We start from the raw sequence: 21,259 nt of genomic DNA, 5'->3' as shown, positions 1-21,259 counted from the left end.
CTTTTATTCATTAAACATGAAACTCAGTCAATTGAACATTTAAAAATGTATCACAAATACCAGTGACTGGTGCTAATGATTGATATGGGTTGCTGCCAGTATCTTAGGTATCAACCAAATATCTTCTTAAAATATACAATGTTCTAAGTAACGCAGATTTTGCAGTTCTGCTGGTGTTATTGCAGGAAACTGCAATTTCTTGATGTGTTTTAGATCATGTTCCCTCCCCTTTTGTTGAGAAAGGCTGTTATAAGGGTAGTCTTAATTGTCGTTTATTTTTTAAACATGTTCTTGATAAAAAAAATACGGATGATATGTATCTTCTTCAATCTCTGGTCCTCTACTAGGGACCTTGAAGTCTGAGGATTCTACGCAGTATCTTACAGTACTTGTACAGTACTATTCTGGACAAAGAACTCAGATGTTGCTCCTTGGGTCTGTTGGGGGCACTCTCCCATGTTAAAAGCAATAGGGACTACACCAATTTTTACTTTCTACATCATCTTGAGTTCCTTCTTCAGGTGCTGGTACTTTTTCAGCTTTTTATGCTACTTTTTCATGATGTTGTTATCACTTGGCAAAACTAATTTCAACACAACCACTGTCTTCTGATCCTTGTCTACTACCACAGCCAGGTTGATTCCCCAGTACCTGCCTGTCCACCTGAATCTGGCAGATCACAGAATCTTAGCCTTCTTATTCTCCGTGACTTTCTGTGGAATCTTGCATCTGCACTTCAGAGGGTTTAGCCCTTCCACTATGCAGATATTCATGTACACAATGCCAGATATTTGGGGTGTGTATGTCTGTTGATTCAGAAAATTACAGGGAGTCCTCTACTTACAACCACAATTGAGCCCAAAATGTCCATTGCTAAGCAAGACAGTTGTTAAGTGAATCATTGCAATTGTTAAATTCTTTTTTTTTTTTGAACAAATTTTATTAATTTTTAAAGACATACAAAACATAAACACACAGAAACACAAAACATAAAAACCCTCTTTTCTGAAAGTTGCTTAGTCCCGGGTTAAAACTCTTGGTACAGACACAAATTCAAATTCATATTCATTTTGCATACCATTCCATATCTTATTAGCATTTTCAATTTTCTATATAGCTTCTCCTCTCTTTTAAATTTTCTTAATTTTATTTTATTTATCTCATCTCAATTCGAATCATAATATTTATTATTCTTTGTCTGTTCTATTTCCAGCTATCCATTTATCTTTCTTCTTTAAAGAAAACTTCTCCTGTACACTAATTGGAGTATGATGCCTTTATCTCTTTCCCCCATATTTGTAATACTTAATATAGAATGCATAGCTTACATTGGGATTCTGTCTGGTACATTCTAAAATTATACAATATTATCAATACCAATACAAATCTATTCATTAATATTAATATTCATTTATATCTTAAACATTTAACACATTACTTTTCAGTTAAATCACATACTTCTATGGGAGCACCTATTTTCCATAATTATTCCCCCCACCACATCACATATTATAAATCATTATTTCATTAAAATGTTCCCCCTTCTCCTACTTCAAATCTCTCATTTCACAAAAAATTTCACTAGGATAACATAGTCTGATCATTAATATTAACAATCATTTATATCTTAAGCATTTTACCCATTTCAATTAAATATCATGCCTTTATGGGAACACTTATGCTTTCCAAAATTATCCCCCCCACACATCACATATCTTAAATCATTGTTTCATTGAAGTGTTCCCTTTTCTTAACAAAAATTTCACTAAATTATACTAAATATTTTATCACATTTTAAATTGCATATTATTTCCAATTTTCTAAGGTTATTTCTAAGTACAAATGTAAAAATACAATCTTATGTACCTTTCTAGAATCACTTTTTCAATAAAATTTACCCATTATCTCTAAAAAACTTTTGTTTCTTTGCATCTTGCTCCCCACCATTAAGGCTTCTCATCCCTTCCTTTCTCCCTTGCTTATTCTTCTCCTTGTCCTCTTTAATCCCTTGTCTCTCCACCTCCCTTTTATTCTGCTTTCCTCCTTTCTGTTGTTTTCTAACATAATATCCCCTTTTCACCTTATTCTTCTCTTTTTTGGTTGTTTTTCCAAGTCTTAAAGTCTTCTTTTCCTTTTTCTCTTTCTCCTTTCCTTCCCTGACCAAAGTCACTTGTTCATCAAAAATGGCTTCTTCTTTGTCCCAGTCATCCTGTTGCTCATTCAGCTTTACATAAGTGCAAACCGCCATTTCTAAAAATTGAAAAAGAGTGCCAAGAACATCCTTCCCTTCTTGCTTTTCTTTTTCATAATTTTGGTATACAAGTTTCAATCCATCCACAAGTGATGCCATTGTGTAGAGAAAAAGTTTTTCCAAACAACCACCCAAGTGCTTTAATAATTCTCAGAAGTTCCAAAATCACCAAACAATCCAAACAAGCTGTTTCTTTTAAATACTTTCTCCTTCTTCACTTTCTCTTTCTGGGGTTAAAGTTTAGTCACAAAGTTCCCTTTAAAATATATCTTTTAGAAGTCTTATTGATGTTTAGTAACTCTTTAGAATTCTAGGCAATCTTCTCCTTATTTTCAAATTTTTCTCCATTTTTTTTCCCCCTCTCCCTTCCCACTCACAGCCAAAAAGATTTTTTTTTTCCTTTAAATGTTCAGAAATCCTTATCCCTTCAGCATTCAATTACCTCCAATGCAGGTTTTCGGATTTCTCTTATGATTCCATCCGCTGTCATGTTAGGAAGGAGAGTGAAATGAAAAAAAAAAACTTTCCCTTTTAGGATATTCGCCACTTGTAACTCTCTCTGGAAACAATGTATCCTTAGCAGCCTTCAAGATTCCAGGGCACTCTCTCTTACTTTGTCCCGGTCAGAAAAAACTCTCACAACTCTTGCCGCTTTCTTCCTCCTGCACGATCTTGTCCGGTTGCAGGTTTCTTCGTGGCGGCCATTGCTGACCGCCGCTCCTCTGCCTTGGGAAAAGGGGGTTTTGCCGGATGGGGAGGGGGTCTGCAACACCCCCAAACCCCTATCCGGATCCCCCTATCTTCAGCTGCCTCTATGGGGCAGCTATATCCCTCAAATCCCACGGATCAGGGGAATCTTGGCAGCGAACGCAGCAGGGATCGCGCAGAATCGCGAATCCCTGCCGCTGCCGAAACCTTGCAAACCGGAAGACTGCAATTGTTAAATTCATAACACAGTTGTTAAGTGAATCTTGCTTTCCCATTGACTTTCCTTGTCAGAGGGTTGCAAAAGGTGTTCACATGACCCTGGGGTACTGCAATTCTTATAAACACATGCCAGTTGCCAAGCATCTAGATCAAGGGTCTTCAAGACTTGTGGACTTCAATTCCCAGAATTCCTGAGCTAACATGATTGGAGGACGAGTTCGGGGAATTGAAGTCCACAAGTCTTAAAGCTGTCAAGTTTGAAGATCCCTGGTCTAGATTTTGATCACATAACCATGTAGATGCTGCAATGATCATATGTGTGAAAAATGGTCTTAAATCACTTTTTCAGTGCTGTTGTAACTCTGAATGGTCACTAAATGAATGGTTGCAAGCTGAGGACTAGCTACAAAGTGTTCAGAAGTAGGAGTTTCCGGTTTGTCGGCTTCGCGGCGGTAGGGATTCGCGAAGCTGCGCGATCCCTGCCGCTAGCCGTTTTGGGGCTCCGACCCGGACGGAGTGCGGAGCAAGGCTGCCCTGCAGGGGAGGTAGCTGAAGGTAAGGGGATCCGGAGGAAGGGTTTGGGGGTGTTGCAGACCCCCTCCCTGGCCGGCAGAACCCCTGTTACCAGGACGGTGCAGCGGCGGTCCGTAATGGCCGCCACAAAGAAGTTGACAGCCGGGCAAGTATGCGCAGGAGGAAGAAGAGAAAGTTATTGAAAGTAAAAGTTCTTCTTGGTCGACCCAGGGCTTTGAGATTTATCTAATTTAATTCCTGGAAAAGATGGTTTTCTGATGATTTCTTCCACAAGAGAAAAAAAACGGCTATTTTGAGGTGCTGAAGGGAAAGTTTACTCTCCTCCCGACGGAATTAAGCCGGAAGGGAGAGGATAAAGAAAATTTATAAATTTGGATCTTGTTGGAGGAGATGCCTTGAAGACTTGAGGACAGAAATACAATCTTAATAAGGCTTTAAAATATAGACTTGGATTCTTTTTTTTTTATTTGTTTGATACCACCCCTGGAAGAGGAAGGGGGAATTTTGGCTTGCTTGGATTTATTGAGGATTGTGGATTTTGGGATTGTTTTGCCTTTCTCTCGGAATATTTGGTTGGTGTAAGAAGAAAGAGGAATAAAGAAAAGAAAAGATTTATTTATAATGGCTTTCCTTTTTGAAGACCTGAGGGATGAATATGAGCAAATAAAAGCAATCTGCAAAGATGGCATGGAAAAAGCTTTTCTATTTCTAGAAATGGCGCTGGTCAATTACCAACAGACAATGGAACAGATGGAAAGCGGAAGAAGAACAACAAGGAAGAGCGAAGGCGCCATCTTCATTGAATCCCAAAACTTATCTAAGGAAGAAGGAAGGAAGAGAGCAAGGAAAATGAAGGACTTAAGATCTAAAAAAACATTTGAGAAAGAGAAAAATATGATGCAAAGTAAATATAATGATAACAAACAAGAGAAAAAGGGAACGCAACAGAGAAGGGATCCCAGCAAGGCAGAGGTTAGAAGAAGAAGGGGGTAGGAAGATTTGGTGGGGGAAGAAAGAAAGGGGAAAGGCGGAGAAAAGCCTCAAAGCTTTAAAATTGGATGGGAGAAGAGGATTTTTTTAGAGACAAAGGATGAAATATAATTTTCTGTAAGAAAGATTCTGCTAAGGTACAGAAGATGGTATTGTAACATTTATATTTGAAATAGTAAATTAGAATGCTTTAAGATTTAATAAGAAATTAAAATGTTGAAGTTTTTATTAATGATTGATTTTTAAAATGTAATAAAATATCGAAGGAAAGGAGGATACAATGTATTTAAACATTTTTGGTGGATAGAATGTACCAAGCAGAACCAAATTGGGTATTTGTTATGTTGAATGTTAATTTTACTAACTTAGGGGAGGATAGAAAGGCATCATACTCTGATTAGTGATTTCAGGAGAAATTTTTCTTTTATTATAAGAAGAGATAGAGGATAAATGAATAGGCAAAAGATACAAATTTAATGATTTAATTAAGATGGATTAAATAAGATAGAAATGTGAAGAGTGTTATGTGCTATTATTTTAGCCCATGCAAAGAGAGGTAACTGGGGCCAAGGTACTTTACTAAAAGATTTTTTTATGTTTGTTTGTGTTTGTTTGTGTTTTATGAGAATATTGGGGAAATTATTGTAGAAAAACAGGAAAGATTCAATATGTAATGATTTGTTTGTTGTTGAAACTTTTAATAAAACTTGTTTTAAAAAAAAAAAAAGTGTTCAGAAGTAAAATGGTATTTTTGAGCTTTACTAAAGCAAATGACACAATTTTGTAGGTAGAGTCAGGGATGTAAATGTTTTCATGTACAGATCATGCTCCCTTCCCTACTCCTTTAGAACAACCAGGATGATTAGGGGACTGGAGACTAAAACATGTGAAGAACAGTTACAGGAACTGGGCATGGCTAGTCTAGTGAAGAGAAGGACCAGGGGAGACATGATAGTGGTCTTCCAATATTTGAGGGGCTGCTACAGAGAGGAAGGGGTCTGTTAAGTCTGGGCGGTGGGTCCCATGGAGAGACGAGACTCGAAGTAGTGACAACAGCTCTTTATTAGGAAACCAGATACTGAGACAAAGACTCCCAGCCGAGGCAGCTCCTTTTATAGAGCTGGCTGCGGCTAGGCAGCCTATGACATGCATTTGAGCTTGCCGCGCTTGGTTTTACCCAATCGCGGCAGCCGAATAAGAACCAATCAGAACGCTTAGTTTTGTCCAATCACGGCCCAGCTTCTCTGGACCAATAGGAATGTAGGCCTACAAGCCTGCTAGTATGGAACACCCCTCCCCTCTTGGTTCCGTCCAAGGGGCGGGGTAACATAATCACGCAAGTAGGCGGGTCTTCGTACCTGCCTACTAGACTTGCGCAGTTCACAGTGTCTCTGTTCACCATCGGGTTCGGATGGGCTCTGCGTCGCTCTCAAGCTGCAAGATGGAACTGCCTGGAAGGGTGAGCCGGTCCTCTGGCTGCGACTCCCGCCTGGTGATTCCGGGTCAGTTGAGTCATTTGCTCTGCTGCTCCCGCCTGGGCTCTCTGGGCTGGTGGAGCTTGTCCGGCTGCTGCTTCCAGGCGAAGTGCCCATCTGCCACGACTCCCTTCTGGCTGGTAAGTATTTTTGGTTTTTGTTTAATGTCTGTGGGGGGTGTTCTACTTGTACAGATGTTCGTTCATTTTCTGAACTTGAGGTTCCCCCCCCCCCTCTGATTTCTTGGTTAGTCTATGAGGGGGGAAGCGGCCAGCCTGGATCTTAGCTGGTCAATATGACGTTTCCACGATCTCCCATCGGTGGTGTCGAGCCGGTAGGAGCGGGGGCCTGTGACTTGGGTGATTTTTGCAGGGATCCAAAGTGGGTCCCCTGTAAAGTTTTTGGCAAATACAGTGTCTCCTACCTTGAAGGCGCGGTGCTTGCTGCTGGAACCAAGGGGTTTTTCTGGAGTGTAAGCAGGGTGCAGGCGGTCTAGAGATGACCTGAGTCTTCTGCCCATTAATAGCTCTGCTGGGCTCTTGTTGGTGGTGGTATTTGGTGTGATATGTTGTAGAAGAAGCATCCTGGTGATCTTCTCGTGGATGTTGCCATGTTCCATTTTGTGCAGAGTTTTTTTTGTAAATTGAACCATGCGTTCAGCTCTACCATTCGCCGCCGGGTGAGCTGGCGATGTCAATGCGTGTCGGATGCCGCGGTCTGCCAAGTATTGTTCAAAAGCCAAGGCGGTAAATTGTGGCCCATTGTCAGAAACGATAACGTCTGGCAGACCATGCGTGGCGAAAAGTCTATTTAATTTCTTGATGGCAGCTTCCGTGGTGGTTGTCTTCATTGTGCTCACCTCGAGCCAATTTGAATAAGCGTCAACAGTGATTAAGAAGGTGTGCCCCTTGGTTGGCCCTGCGAAGTCAATATGGATGCGCGACCAAGGGCCTCTGGGTGTTTCCCATTCTAATGGTGGGGCCTTAGGGGGAGCCGAGCGAGTCTCTTGGCATCTGTTACAAGCGGCGACCCAGGTTTCAATTTGCTTGTCCATGCCTGGCCACCAAGCGTAGCTCCTGGCCAGGGCTTTCATGCGCACAATACCAGGGTGACCGTCATGCAGCAAGTCTAAAACTTTTTTCTGTAGTGTCTCTGGTATTACTACCCAGTCTCCCCACAACACGCAACCTCTTTGCGAAAAGAGTTCAGTTTGCCAGTTTTTAAACGGTTTAAAAAGTTCGTTTGGCTCGGTTTCTGGCCATCCCCTCTCCACCCAGCTGAGAACTCACGCCAAGCATCTGTCCTTCCTAGTTTCGTGGGCGATGTCTTGCGCGGTTACTGGTGGCATGGGGATCGTTCCAATTTGCAAGACTGGTAATGTGGGTGCTGGGTCCTCTTGCAAGTCTGGCAAGGGGGAGCGGCTTAAGGCGTCGGCATGCGAGATTGTCTTGCCAGGGCGATGTATCAATTTGTAATTATAAGCGGCAAGAAATTCAGACCATCTTGTCATTCTAGGTGACAAGATGTGTGGAGTGGGCTTGTCACCCACCAATATGCCAAGTAGGGGCTTATGGTCTGTAATAATGGAAAATGTCCTACCATAAATGTATTTGTGGAATCTCTTTACTGCTGAAACGATGGCGAGGGCTTCTTTGTCCAGCTGGCTATAGTTCCTCTCTGGCTTGGACAATGTTCTGGAAAAGAATGCAACGGGGGCTTCTGTTCCATTTGGTAAAACGTGGCTCAGGATGGCGCCAACCCTGAAAGGCGATGCGTCGCAAGTAACAGTCAGAGGTAGTGTTTCATTGTATTGCATGAGGACTGCGTCTGAAGTCAAAAGGTTTTTTATCTGGTGAAAAGCGTGCTCTTCTTGCCGTCCCCATATCCAGGAAGCCTTTTTATCAAGGAGTCTATGCAGAGGTTCTGCGACAGTCGCTTTCTGGGGTAGAAAAATGTTATAGAAATTAATGAGTCCGAGGAAGGCTTGGAGGTCCGTTTTGTTCTTTGGTCTGGGGGCGTTTTTGATGGCTTTCAATTTTTTATCTGTGGGGTGAATTCCTTGTTTGTCAAGGAGGTAGCCAAGAAATTCAACCCTTTCAGTGCATAATTGGCACTTTTCCTTTTTCACCTTGAGGCCAGCGTCTTTGAATTTCTGTAGGACCACCCTCAGTCGTTTTTCCAATTGTTTTTTGGTAGGGGCTGCTACCAGAATGTCGTCGAAATAGGGCACGACTCCTTTAATTCCCTGCAGCAATCTGTTCATTAGACTTTGAAAAATGCCCGGTGCGACGCTGACCCCAAACTGGAGCCAGTTACATTTGAACACCCCTCTATGTGTCACTATTGTTTGGGCTTCGGCGGTTTCAGCATCGACTGGCAGTTGTTGATAAGCTTGAGCCAGGTCAAGCTTTGCAAAGATCTTGCCACCCCCTAGTGAATGCAGGAGATGTTGGACTATTGGCACCGGGTAGGTGCTCTGCTGCAATGCGTGGTTGAGGGTGGCCTTGTAGTCACCACAAATTCTCAGGGAGCCATCAGGTTTGATGGGGGTGACAATTGGGGTCTCCCAACGGGCATGATCAATGGGTTCTAACACGCTTTGCGCTATTAGTTTGTCTAATTGTTCGTCTATTTTAGGCTTGAGTGCAAAAGGCACTCGGCGCGGCTTGAGACGAATAGGAACGATGTCAGGGCTGAGATTAAAGGAGATAGGGGACCCCTTGTACTTGCCTAGATGTTCACTGAAGACTTCTTGGAAGTCCTGGATGAGCGTTGCTTCCCAGTTTTCGTCTTCTGTGTGGTTGATGCCTGCCATCTCGATCCCCAACGGTGCGAACCACTGCAACCCGAGTAGGCTGGGTCTGTCTTTATCGATGATTGTGAGTGGTAGGATGGTGGTGTGGTTTCTGAACGAAACTTGAAAATGTCCAGTGCCAACGACCGGAATGCGATTACCTTGATAGTCTCTTAATATTAGCTTCTGGTCGCTTAGCTCTTGGCAGCGGATGGTGGGAATTAGTCTTTTGATGGTCCTCCAGGAGACCATAGAGAGGGAGGAACCGGAGTCTACCTCCATGGTGCAAGGCTGATTCTCGATGTTGACCTCTACACGTATCTTTCGTGCATCTATTGATGAAGCGTGGCCGATGGTGACTGTTTGGTGCGTTTCTTCTCTTCTGGGTACCTCGATGAACTTCCTGGGTCGGCTGTCCCGGTTCCATCGGCTGTCATTATGGCGGTCCCGGTTTATGGTGGGGGTGCCATCTCTTCTTATTGGGCTGTTTCCCCGTCGTCGGGGGCTGGAATTTCATTTGTTATGGCATACTTTGGCAATATGCCCTCGTTTTTCGCAAAAACGGCAAACAGCGTCCAGGAACTTGCATTCGGAACGCGGGTGCTTTCCTCCACAGCCGGCACATTGGTAGCTCGACTTACGACCGCGCCGGTCTCGTCGCTCACGTTCCGACTGAAGTCTGTGAATTTCTTCCTCTTTGCTGTCAGAAGGGGATTCGATGTCGCCGTGGTGGGTGGATGCTGCGTGTTTGTCTGCTGCGGTTGCCATCTCGCTGGTGGGTTGGCGGTCATTTCCGTTTGAACGCCGCATTCGCGCCGCTGACTTATGGGTGGCCTCGGCTGCGGTGGCTTCGGCTACGGCGTCAGCGAGGGAGATGTCTCCTTTAGCCATCAGTCTGCTTTGGAGAGTTGGGTCTTTCAGGCCGAGGACGACTCGGTCACGCATGGCCTCGTCTAGATTGGCGAATCTGCACAAGCCTCCTAGGTCCCTCAGGTCAGCTACAAACTCTCCAACACTCTCCCCCTCACGCTGATCCCTCTGGTAAAAGTCATGCCGACGGATGAGAATCGGCACCGCCGGGGCGTAGTGGTTCCGGAGGATGGGAGCTAGGGTATCCCAATCCATGGTCTTGATGTCTGTTGGCTTCGCGAGTGCCTTGGCCATTTTAAAAATGGCGGGTCTGCAGTGTGTTAGAAAAACTGCTCGCTTCTTGCTGCCGGTGGCGTCCTTCAGGTTGTTTGATTCCAAGAACATTTGGGAACGATCAATGTAGGACTCCCAGTCCTCGCTGGCCAGATTGAATGGTGTGGGTGGCACGGTGCTGCTGGCCATCTTGCAGGTCGTCTATGCACTATCTGCCACGTGCTAGTCAGCTCTGTTGTCTCAGTATCCCATCCTCGTCGCCAGTGTTAAGTCTGGGCAGTGGGTCCCAAGGAGAGACGAGACTCGAAGTAGTGACAACAGCTCTTTATTAGGAAACCAGATACTGAGACAAAGACTCCCAGCCGAGGCAGCTCCTTTTATAGAGCTGGCTGCGGCTAGGCAGCCTATGACATGCATTTGAGCTTGCCGCGCTTGGTTTTACCCAATCGCGGCAGCCGAATAAGAACCAATCAGAATGCTTAGTTTTGTCCAATCACGGCCCGGCTTCTCCGGACCAATAGGAATGCAGGCCTACAAGCCTGCTAGTATGGAACAGGGTCAATCTATTTTCTAAAGCACCTGTAGGCCAGAATAATGGATGGAAACTGAACAAGGAGAGATTTAACCTGGAAATAAGGGGAAACTTTCTGACAGTGAGAACAATCAACCAATGGAACAGATTGCCCTCGGAAGTTGTGGGAGCGCCATCACTGAGACTTTCAAGAAGAGATTGGACTGCCATTTGTCAGAAATGGTGTAGGGTCTCCCGCTTGGGTGGGGGATTGGACTAGATGACCTACAAGGTCCCTTCCAACTCTGATTATCTGTCATCTGTTACTTACACTTTTAACAAACATTCTTAGTTGCTATTCTTAATCCTGACAAAAGTCACAGTAAAATAAAACCTGATACTTGTATTAGTATAAATTATGCTGATACAATAAAAATGTGCAATTGAAACTGACAGAATAGCTATCTATCCATGATGAAATATGAATCAAGGGCTTCTAAATATGAATCTAAGGGCTCTACCACTTCATCTAAATTAAGGAGAGAAATCATCATTTCTATCCAGTGTCCTCTTTCTGGCTATTTTTATGTATAGATCCACTCTAATGCATTTTAAGACTTGAAACAAGCCATAAAAATAAAATCCATTAAAAATAAAGTTTTGGTGAAAGGAAAATATGCATGGGTTCTATTTACTAATGTTTAATGAATATAACTGAGAAGAGAGACTTGCTAAAATGAGATCCTCAGAGGCCCAATGGTTTAGATGAAAATCAACTAAGAATTGTGTTGACTTGGAATTCAGATATCCAGGATGAAGTGTCAGGAAAAAGGAGGTACCCAGAAGTAGAATTAGCACTGTGGAGGAATAAAGAGTTATTTAAAGTACCTTTCTTTGCAAAATCTGAAATGAACTGCCTTTATCTACACTTTTGAAAATCAATTACCTTAGCAGGACATAATCATTATTTCTTGGAAATGTTTGCACTCCTCTAATTTTACCATGCAATTCTAGGATCAAATATGTACCTAATAATGTGTATATTAGAATAAAATAGGTTGAGACATATGTATTCTCTAAGAAAATGGCATTTAAATATGTCTATAAAATGTATCTAAATATCAATTATTTGCACTGTGTGTGTGAGGGGAAACAAAACAATTTACAAACTGATGCTGAAGTTTTTCTTTTTAGGAAAAAATGACTTGAAAAATAATACAAGTGAAACTGACTTGTACAGGAAATGTCACTGTTTTCACAATCATTCAGAATACAGAAAAGTGATGTACGTGAATTCCCCCCCTTCATTATTCTGCTGATTTGTTCTCCCCTATGTTACACTTCTCTTTAATTCCAGTTTAACTAGATAAAAGAATAATTTTGGAATTGGAGCATGCTACTGCTTTTAGTTCCTTAAGGCTACAATGATATGATTGCTTAACTCTCTTTTTCTCTCTTTTTTGGGGTGGGGTGTGAGGGCTAAACTTTTGGGAGATAATTGCTTGAGAAGAAAAGATACCATATATATATATATATATATATATATATATATATATATATATATATATATATATATATATATATATATATATATATATTGTGTGTGTGTGTGTGTGTGTGTGTGTGTGTGCATGTGTGTTATTCCTCAGCCATGTGAGAGTGAGAAAGTGGAGCTAGTTGCACTTCTGAAAAAGACTACAATATATGCAATCAATGAAAATGAAGCTATGAAAGTCTACATTTAACAACTGAATCTTTTATATATATCAGTTACATTTCTGAATGTAATTACATTTCTTTTCTTTTCTTTTTTTCTTTTCTTTTCTTTTCTTTTTTTTTTTTTTTGAAGAAAGTTTGGATGAATCCAAAGAACATAAGATTGTAGCTACTACAAGCATCACTGTTTTTTTTTTTAAAGATAGCTGAAAGGAGAATCTATTTCATTCCCAAATTTGAACTGAAATGTTTTGTTTAAAATTGAGTCTAATCTAGCATTGTCTTGACCCAGATTCTCTTTCTGGGTTTAGCCAAAGGCCAAATGACATGGTTCATTTTATATGTGTTAAATCTCACTGGCTGAGAAACCTCTGTCATTTTTTTCACATGAGCTATTTGCATAAAACAACTTCTAACTTGTTAGAAAACCTGAATTCATTTCAGTTTTAAATGTAGAGTTAAGTCTTATTACTCCTTTGCGACATTATGAAAATGAAGGGGGATATGGCTGTAGGCCTAACTTCTTACACATATTTTCTGGATCTAGGAAGCTACTTTTTCTTCATAATTCTATGCCTGGCATAATCTAAACTCCAATTATAAACTTGATGGAAACCATAAGACAGCTAATTTAACTGAAGGAAAACTTATTCCTTCTACAGACTTTACATAAATGTTCCAAAGTGTCAGTGGACTTCAAGATTTTCTTTGCTCATTAAAAAGACTTAATATTTTAATACTTTTTAAAAATTATACAACCTCATCTTTGTTCTTTTCAAAGGCAGCATGCAACCAAATTTGAAATCTAAAAACAATGCTACTATTTCTAAGATTAAAATGTATGCGTAAACTATGATATTATTAGATTTAGAATGGAATCTAGCTTTCCTACAATAATCAGTATAGACAACTTTGGGCATGAAGGCAAAAAGAAAGCTAAGGAGACATCTATGGAGATTCTCAGTCATCTAGGTCAGGGATCCCCAACCTTTTCGACGCCGCGCCCGGTTCCGACATCAGCTGGGCGCGCGCCCGGTGCAGGTCAAACTGGGCGCCGCCATCTTTTATGATAAAAGCGCTTCGACGTCACGAAGCGCAGCTCGTCTGCATAAAAGATGGCGGCGCTGCATGCTCTGGTGAGCTTTTTCGGTAGAAATGGCTTTCTACCCGAAAAGCTCACCGAAGCGCTGGCGCCGCCATCTTTATGACACAGCGCTCCGGTGAACTTTCTACCCGGAAGCGCTTTTACCAAAAAAGATGGCGGCGCCCAGCAACCAGCGGCCCGGTAAGGGTTGTTCCGCGACCGGTACCGTCCGCGGACCGGCGGTTGGGGACCCCTGATCTAGGTGATGATTGTCTCCAAGGTGCTTTTTTCAAAAGGCAATTGGACTTTCTTTGTTTTTTCCTTGAAGACTTTTCTCTTATTATCCAAGAAGTTTCTTCGGCTCTCTGAAGTGAAGAACCAAAGAAAACCCTTGGATGAGAAGCAATACATCTTCAAGAAAAAAAACAAAGAAATTCCAGTTGCATCAGAAGCATTTCTCTCACAAGGATGCCATAAAATATTGGTTCATCGTAAAATGGCTGCCACAGTCTATGCACAGCCATTCATAATATATGGTGGGATTGAATGAAAAAATAAATAAAATGAAATGATAAAGCATATAATTAAATTGATAAGTTGTGAATATAAACCTTTGAAAGTAATGATTTATTTTTCCTTGCAGCCATCCAGAAATGATTTCCCCATCAGCAAATAATAGTGGTCATGGCAAATTGATTTCCTCTCCTCCCTCAAACTAATACTCGCCTTAATTAACTGATTTTCCCCTATCTTAATTTATGCTTCACACCTTCCAAATAAGAACATGGAATTACACTGTTGTAATTACAATAAACAATAGAATGAAGCAGGGAAAAGAATATGTACCTAGATAGGCACTGCATTGTCATCAGGAGGGTTCAAATTATTACCTCCCCTTTTTGACAGTTTACTTAATACAGGGGAGTACTGGGTTCATTTTAGACAGGCTGACTGCTCTCTTCATCCTAGTTAGAAAGAAGACCATTGATCAACAGATATTCAGAAAGTCTAAACAGTGGGTTGCCTGCATTGTCTTTGTCACACTCTTTGGATCTTTTTCCATTGAAATTTCCAAATATTGGATTTCATACAGGAGACAACTATAAAGGTCTTTAAAATTGGAGAAGATGTTCTGTTCCACTGTATGTAGGACTTCTTTTTCCATTATGAGCTACACCCACCCACACAGCAGTACAGAACATGCTGTTAGGGGACTGCTCTTGCAGAAATAGATACATACAATATTTGGCCTGAAGTTTAAAAGATTGCCCTCAGTTCAATTCATGCTTGTTTGGAGAACCAACTATTAAAGTAAGTGGATTTTGCTTATGAGTAAATGTTGTTAAAATATAATTTATACTACTTAATTGTGTCTTCTGGGAACTAAAATCCTGTCATGATCTTTACTTGGATAAAATGTTGCATCATAGGGCAATAATTTTTGAATCAAGGGAATAAAATTGAGGAAAGTTTTGGCTGCTTCAGTGCTACTGGCTGCTACTGGCCTTTTGCTGCTGCAGTGACATCACTCTTATTTTCAGAATTCTGTGATAGTTTTCCAGCCATTCTTGCAATATTTTATTTCATACCCCAACCCACCCAACAACAAGGAATTGGCTCAGCATATTACTCCTAAAACATCTTTGCTTGCTGGGAAGGAAAGGAGAGGGGAGGGGCAGGGAGGGGAAGGAGAGAGGAAGAAACAGGAACAAAGGAAGAGGGCAGGAAGCAGGAGGGAAAGGGGATGGAATGAAGAAATATTTCCAATATTCATTGCCAGTGTTCTACAAGGAAATTCAATGGGGAAGCAAACAGAAATCTCTCCTTCTCCCACTGATTTTTTTTGCCTGCCTGTGGTCATCCTGTTTCTCTATTTAGGTAAAGATATATGTCTGACATAACACAGCAGAGCACAGGTTGTCTCGTGAGACAATAAAGAGAGCAATCATTACAAGTTCCATCTAAATCTGGCTGATTACACTTAAGAAAATTATTCAATGATGTTGTAAATTAAAGATCAGTCAAACACTTTCTATTTCTGTTTATTATCACAGACACAAACCGTTGTCATTTCTTTTATACCTTTAATATGAAATTTCTTTGGAGTTTAGTAGATTCCTTTGGCATAATCATTCTATTCGAAGGAGCTATATGGGAAAGCTGTTCAAGTTTCTCTGTCCATTACACAAATAATAAAAATAAAAAGGAAACATTTCAGGTAGCTTATGCCCATGTGTTTTAGGTATTCCTGAACATGGTATAATCATTTTGGGTGTGATGATTTCTGAAGAGCTATAATAAATTATACTTAAGAGGCATATTTGGAGGGAAGGAGAAAAGAAATTCCTTTGAATTTAGGTATTATGGTCAATTGGAAGGGGAAGCTAAAGCAGCAAAGAGCAGCTGATGAGCCAGTGATAGAAATTTAATCAGCTGGAAATTGCAAGAGGTGAGCAATAGATAGGATTAGCTAAATAGGGATGGATTTTGAATATAGCTTTTCAAATTACATTCACCCCAGACCTCAGTATTATCCTACAAATGTAAAGCTTTTCTTTTTCTTCAGATAAAAACCCTGCATCTGGTATATTCTGAGAAAATGTCAGTTCAACTCATGGATAAAGCATTTGAACACTTCCCCAGTGACTCCACTACAAAGCACAGTTGGCACAAAAAGGCTGTGTTCACATGACATGCTAAGCCAAAAAGCTATTACAACCCCCAACTATCACATGCTATACTTTATCCAGACAGAGGTTGAGGCTTAGCCACAAAAATCCAAATTATAACAGCCTGACTTTTGATCATATGATAAACTTCATAATCTGATTTAAGATTCAGTGTGCAATTGCGGATAAATAGCACGGCTTACTCTGGTTAGGTCAGCATAGGGCCTCCTGGGAACACAGCCGAAGAGAGAAATTGCTTGCTTTTACAGAAAAGAGTATTAATTAATGAATTTAAGATTCCCTCCTTGGGGACCTTGATGTAAGGGGAAAGCCCAATAGTTTCAATGATTCTCAGTAATTCCAGTGGAAGCATGAGATTCTGTTAGGATCATCCTTGTTACTATGTGTGTAGGTTGATGTGTTTGACTGAGGGAGATCTGTGAATCTGTGGCAAGGTCATGGATTTTTTTTTAGAGAAGACAGTTGACAGTTGACAGCATGTAGGCAGAAAGAAGAAAATATTAAAGGTGCACTTTTGTATTTTCCATCTTCTGCCTACATGCTGTTGATCTTGTGCTGTCATCTGCCTTTCCTAAAAAAAATCCATGACTTTATCACAGATTTTAAAATGGCCCATATACAGTATGTCTTGATTATAAAATATAAAAGGAACAAGGAAAAGCAGGCCAGTGGTGTGCAATTTCAGATGCTATAGGATTTGCTGCTGAAGAAGACATTAGTTTATTTTGAATGGAGCAGAGCCTGTGAAGTCCAGAGATTCCTACCTTGAAATGGTGGTGGTGGTGGTGGTGGTGGGGGAACAGGAGGAAAAATCTGGAATGGCTTGTTAGTGTATGGAGAGACCAGGAGGAAGAGCTGTGTTGTGTTTATGGAGATTCAGTGACTAGACGGTGTAAGTTAAAGGTTTTGTCTGCAACAAAATAGCTAGAAAGAAGCTTACAGACATATTCCAGTATCAATACTTGAAGTAAGGAAGGAAGAAGTAGTGGAATAATAAAGTAAACAGAAAATGGGGGATAGAGACTTGAGAAGAGGAAGAATAAGGTGGTTCAGACTTGATTTATTATATCACTTATACTTTTATGTACATATTAAGTTTGTAAATAATATTTCACTTCTATATAATCTTACACCATGGTACACTATCAGCATCAGTATTATAGTGTCCACAATAAAGTCCCTCATTTAACCACTAGATGTGTGTGTGCTTATTATCACCTCTACTCCTGATCCACCCTTCAAGGCTAGGATCAAAGGGGAGAAATAAACTTAAGAGCAGTCAGCAAGGAGGTGAAAATAAGTAGGTCTCTGCAGGTGTGGGGAAGCCTACCCATCTAGAAAAGAGAATTCCAAAATCAAATGCAGAAAACAAAAATAAACTAGTTTAGTTTTATTGCTAATTGGATCATGTGGACATGACTGTGATGTTTGGATAAATTTAAATATCCCTAATGACACCTGATAAATCATTCCTCTATTTCAGTGTTTCTCAACTTTGACAACTTGAAGATGTGTGAACTTCAACTCCCAGAATTCCCCAGCCATTAATGCTCTCTTTACTGGAGAGGAGTGTTGAACTTTGTCAAATAAATTTGTATTTGTTGAAGAGCAGACCAAAGCTGCAAAAGAATATAGTCACTGACAGTGTCAATATTGGAAAAGGAGTTCCTGTATTACTGATAAAAGGAAACATAAAATTGTAAACTGCATAATTATTTTGTATCTTTGAGCCATTTTGAAAAGCAAGGCAACATACAATGTATAAATAAGAAAAAGAGTTTTCACATATAATCTATGCGTCTATTATTAATTAATTGAGTTTCTATATTTAACAAACAAAAGGGAAATTCCTGCTTTTCTTCTCCTTGTTTTATTCTCTTCAAGAAATTTAGATTTTTTTGAAGAGAAGAGAATTTAGAGAGAACCATTTTTTTTATCCTTGTATGTTTCATAATAAAGCTTTCACTCAAAAGAATATATTTTAGTATTCCATTGATGGATGAAAACTGTACTTTGTCTTTAAGACAACTATACCATGATCATTTAACCTTTTTAATGGGGATGTTCTGCTACTTAATTACTTGTCATACAATCTGTTTATGTTCATTAATATATCTCTATAAAGAGCTCCTGCTGAATTTAGATTACAAATTGGAGTTTGAGTATGGATACTATGGACCAAAGAAAACTTGGAATTGTTGAAATGACCCATGCCAAACTGGTGTTTTACAAATAAGGGAAGTTAGATATACTGGAATGGATAATAATATAGGATCCAAGCCACGAACCTATATAAAGAAATGGAGTGGCAATGCTATTCAAAAAGAACATTGTTGAGTATTCAGCTATAACCTCAAAGATGACAGGATAACTATTAGAATTGATAGATACCCAGTGAATGTTAATGTTATACAAATTATAGGTGTATTATATGCACAATAGTAATTAAGTAGCAGAACATCCCCATTAAAAAGGTTAAATGCTCATAATATAATTGCCTTAAATGCAGAGCACAGATTTCATTCATCAATTAATGAAATACTAAAATGTATTTATTCTTTTGAAGTAAAAGCTTTATTCACTGAATAATTATATGGCAAATTAAAAGAGACACCAAATCTAGAATGGTTGCAAGACAACTGCTAATGGGTAATTAGAATTAAAAAGTTGGAAACTAAAGGGATTTCAAGGAAAAATTGAATTGGGTAAATGCAATAATGCATAAAATAATAAAGTTCTATAAATATAATACTTTGTTCACTGAAAATGAAAATTAGATATTGCCCAGAAACTAGCAACATTAATTGTGTTTTGTCACATTGCCATGATGCCTTCATGTGTGGATGGATTGGGACACAAAAGACAGGAATACATATGTGTTGTTGTCTGCATATCACCACAATCACAAAGGCCAGAAGCCAACGATTATTTTAACCTTATATTTTATATTTTAATTGTTGCTTCTGACACACAAAAAATACAAACTGAAAATACATATAATATAACATAGATAATATAAATACTATAAACACAGAATGACATGTGAAAGAATATAATCCTGGCCTTGGGAATGGAAAAGGAATGAACAATTCATTAATGGAACAGTGGAAAGGGTATGTGGACTTGCTTTCAGAAAAGATGACACAATCCTGAGAAACATTAAAGTGTGCTAAAAAATTCAAAATATCCCTGACTTTTCTGATGTAAGATAAGACAGGAAAATATTCTGACAATATTCTGCTATTCTACCCTAATACAACAAGGAGCATTCATGGAGTCTTGCTGTGCCTCTTTCTTGACCATGTCTACTGTAAAGAACTGATATTATACAGTACCTAGAAATCATCTGGTGGACAATACTTTAATCAGATTGACTACATAATAGATTACAGAAGGAGGAGAGGTGTTAATAAGGATGCTTGTACATGAAAACTCTGGAAAAGACCCTGAAAAAATAGTGTCAAATATTTGGGCTAAACTTTTTTTAAAAATAGAAATAGTTAAGCCAGAAAGATTTGATCTAGAGGGTGTAGAAGATCACTGTAAGAAACAAATTCAGTATGCTTGAGTTAGTGAAAAATAACCTAAGGAGTTATGGAAAAAGATAAAAATACTGTGAAAACTGAAGCAGAAAAAATAGTCACACAAAAATTCAAAAATGAAAAGATCCCAAGTGACTTTCAAAGCAAGCTATCAGCTTCTGGAGGATGAAAGCCTTGGGCGAGAAGAGGGTTATATACTGACTGAACACAAACTTTCAGCATTAAGCAAGAAAAAACAAGGAAAACTATTTCAGTCAAGAGGAACAACAATAGAAGAAAAAGAGAATTAGAGATGTTCCTGAGGTGATCAGAGAAAAAAGCAGGAAAATGTAGAGTTTTGATAGGAATAACAAAAGGAATAATAGAATTATAGATTTGAAACAGATTATTTAGGTCATCAGGCCCAACCTCCTTCCTTGTTTAGTGCAGGAGTCCAAACTGAAACATCTATCCTTGAATTGTACACATCTAATGAAAGGGAACTCACTACCTCTGGGTAGTAAGTTTATTTTAATATCAAGTCAGAACCTGCCTTCCCCTAACTTAAAATTATAATTTCACATCTTTCACTCAGGAATGAGAGAGCAAATGTCTTCATGACATCTGTTTGGGTATTTGAAATATACTTCACTCTTTTGTCAAGACAAAACATGTACAGAGCCTCAACTAAGAAAGAGGGAGGCAGAATGCAAACTTGTACAATGTGATATTTCTGCTGATGTTCATAGCCAAAGTTTGCCCTCACTGTTGTCCATTCCTATTCTCTGGGGAAACATCAATTTATGCTATATGTGGGGAAAAGTCAGGATAAGCAATTTGCAATTCTATCTAATTATCTCCTCAATTTATATAGCAATGATAAACTTATTGCAAATGAGTTCAGGAAGAACATCAGACATATCAGGCCTCTTCCAAAGGCCATCCTGTGGTGTTAAAGAAGTCCTTTGATTCATTATGTTACTTTCATCCTGTTCTTCCTTATTAATCTCATTAAATTTAGTTTTAGGACATTTACTTATCTTTTAGGACCTACCTTATTAAATTTTCTATCACATTTTTATAACATTCCTTCTATTTTTATGTCTAAATTGTTTACAAAATTTTTGAAGAGAAGAGAATCCATGACTGATCTTTCTGGAATCCCACTTGATATTTTCCTCGTATTGGTGGAGAACACATAAATGGGCATTCTTGGAGCTTGATATCCAAATTATCCACTCATTCATTCAGCCCATACTTATTTAGATTGCTAATACAATTTAATGGAGCATTTGTCAAATACTTTGCTGAAAGATATACTATGTTTACAGCATTCCCACAATCTATTAAGACAGCTACCGAATTTAAAAAAATGAAGATCACACTTTCTTCCCATTTTTTGGCCATTTTACCAATTCTCCAGGATTTTTCAAATAAAGCATGACTATTCAGGAGGACTTCAGGTAGTCAATATCCCTGGATGCAGATTGTATGGTACTGACGATCTGAACTCATTCAAAATATTCCTTGAGCATATTTCTTTGAGTTCCAATGTTTAATGCCTCCCGTTCCTTTTTGAAAAAAATAAAAAGTATGTATATTTTTCTTTCTACTTTGAATACA

This window comes from Notechis scutatus, chromosome 1 (genome assembly GCF_049901735.1).
Source record: "Notechis scutatus isolate UNSWTSFEM ecotype Mainland chromosome 1, rNotScu1.2, whole genome shotgun sequence".
NCBI lineage: Eukaryota > Metazoa > Chordata > Lepidosauria > Squamata > Elapidae > Notechis > Notechis scutatus.
The sequence above is the reverse complement of the archived record's forward strand: the minus strand, read 5'-3'. Positions refer to the sequence as shown.